Source organism: Nansenia antarctica (assembly GCF_963989245.1).
Source record: "Nansenia antarctica genome assembly, chromosome: 18".
NCBI lineage: Eukaryota > Metazoa > Chordata > Actinopteri > Argentiniformes > Microstomatidae > Nansenia > Nansenia antarctica.
In genome coordinates this window covers 4,745,113-4,747,612 of record NC_137691.1, presented here as the reverse complement: position 1 = coordinate 4,747,612, position 2,500 = coordinate 4,745,113, and the positions used below count along the sequence as shown (strand labels likewise).

The following is a 2,500-nucleotide window of genomic DNA, read 5'->3' as shown; positions in this document are numbered from 1 at the left end:
AGCTAGTTTAGTCGGGAGGTGCTAATGTAGGGGATATGAACTGTGTGCTAGCTAGCATACAGGGGGCTTGGACTCTGCGGGTTACGTAAGGGGGGGGGCAGGTCAGGTGGGGGGGCTCTGTTGGCTGTAATGGGTAGTAGAAAAATATGGGACATTGTACTCAGCTGAAATAGGCATGATTCTAGTTGAGTGAGGGAGTGAGTTTCATTGGTGGAGGAGGATGCCACTCAAAGCAGCTGAGGCACAGGGGGCGGGGCGGGGGAGGGGCGGGGTAGAGTAGAGATTGGAGAAGTGTGAGGCTGTGATGGCTGACCAGGACTCGAAAGAAGAAGAAGAAGAAGAAGAAGAAAAAAAACACGATTTACCGACAAAGGAACCCAAAAATTCACGACCAGGAGAGAAAGAGAGAGAGAGGGAGGGAAAGATCAGAGGGAAAGGAAGAAGAGAGGAAACAAAAACAAGACCAAAAGGAAAGGAAATAACACGAGGAGGAAGAAGCTCGGACTCGGAGACTCGGGAGAGGGGGGACGGGGACGGGGGACGGGTCACCATCGGGGGTCACCACCATCATGCCTATAGAGTCGGTCGGGGGGTTACAGAGTGGTCTCATGGAACGTGGTCTCCTTACACTGTCGTCAGTGGCCGCCTTATCTATTTTCACCTCAGGCAGTAGGCGTCCGCCGGGCCCGGGCCCGCTCAGCGACACCACCCCGTTGCAGTCCACCGTGCTGTTCCTCTTCCCCCCAGAGTGGGGCGCCAGCGGGTTGAGGCGCGACGACCCCTGGCTGAAGCCGCTGTAGCTGTTGCGGCGGTAGGGGATGAACAGGGAGCCCCGGCGGTCCTCGCTCTCCTCCACCGTGCTGTGCTCGTCGTCGGCGAACTCGTCCCCCGAGCCCACGTCCTTGCTGCGGCCCTTGAAGCTGAAGATGCTGCTGCGGCTGTTGTGGCGCGACATGAACGGCGAACCGGGGATGCTGAGGAGAGACTGTGGATGGGGGGGGAGGGGAGGGAGGGGGAGTGGGTGGGGATGGGGGAGGGAGGGTGGGAGAGGGTGGGAGGGAGGGAGGGTGGGAGAGGGTGGGAGAGAGGGAGGGAGGGGGGAGGTTGGGGGGAGGGGGAGGGAGGTTTGGGAGAGAGAGGGGGAGGGAGGTTGGGAGGTTTGGGAGAGAGGGGGAGGGAGGTTGGGGAGAGGAGGGGAGAGAGAGAGAGATGGAAGATGGTGCAGGGGAGGGGGAGAGAGGGAGGGAGGGAGGGAGGAACGGGGAGAGAGACGGAGGTGGGGAGAAGAGGATAGAAGGGGTAAGGGGGTGGGTTGACAGAGAGTGTAGTGTAGAACAGGGTGGGGGGGGGGAGGCAGAGGGAGGGGAGGGGGGGTGTAGGGAGAAGGGGATGGAAGCGAGAGGAGAAGGTCGGGGTAGTAGAGTGGTGGGGACATGAGAGAAGGATGAAGAGGGCAAGAGATGAAGGGAAGAGGGAAGATGAAAGGTTGAGAAAGAAGAAGTTGAGTGACAAACAGAGAAAGAGAGAAGGAAGAAAAATCGGTCATCTTTAAGACATGGAAGAAGAGAGACAATCACTTTAGAGTAGCCGACAGCCGACAATCTACAACAAAACGCAACACCCATTTATGACGCCATGCACCCCCCCCCCCCCCTCCCCCCTGCTCTTCTTCCTGTGTGTCTTGTCTGCAGATGTTGCCTTGTTGTGCCCTCCTCCGAGGGAGAGGGTTGTGTCTTTACTCCAGGGGCAAAGGTGTGGGTAGCAAGGACAGGGACAACATACAGCTATATTACTGCTCTCAGCAGCCCGGTGAAAGATTCATGAAAAGCCTTCATCAATAATGGAGAGCAGTTTCCTGTGGAACGCACGCTCGCTTCTCTCCTCCCTCTGTCTCTCTTCCCGTTACTCCCAAACACAGACTACGGGACGCGCACGCGCGCGCGTGTGTGTGTGTGTGTGTGTGTGTGTGTGTGTGTGTGTAACATACAGACGTGGTGGCCTCTCCTGAGTGTTTAACACAGGGATGTGTCAGAAAGACATCTCTGTTACGCCACGCCAGGAGGGCAGAAGCAAGGGAGGGACCGGGGAGGGAGGGAGGGAGGGAGGGAGAGAGAGAGGGAGAAGTGTGTGTGTGTGCTCTTTTATGTCACAACCAACCCCTCTGGTACACACACACGGACATGGAACCGAACATTAGTTTAACACATCCCTGTACGACGACATACCACTAGTAAACTGATAATAAACCAGTGTAATAATAAATGTTTTATGGTGAATTCATTCATATCTGGCTGAATGAAAGACCACCTGCCACCCACTAAAAAACGATTTCCCTCTATCATTTATTTGCCATTAATCATACTCCCCCCACCCTCCACCCCCCCCACCCTCCACCCCACCCCACCCACACCCACCCCTTCCTGAATATCACATTACTGCACTCCAGTGAGTACTGTATGAGACAAAACACTTCTCCCCCTCCCCTTCCCATGTGTCCCCA

General features: G+C 56.3%; 1 pseudogene across 1 annotated transcript in view; it reads right to left on the bottom strand.

The window, feature by feature from the left end:
* The window catches only part of LOC308173495 (sodium channel protein type 8 subunit alpha-like), a 46,285-nt pseudogene that overhangs the window by 26,866 nt on the left and 16,919 nt on the right, over positions 1 to 2,500 (bottom strand). The window contains exon 10 of the transcript in view: positions 629 to 985. The product of the transcript in view is annotated as a sodium channel protein type 8 subunit alpha-like (transcript). The remainder of the gene's footprint in view (positions 1 to 628; positions 986 to 2,500) is intronic.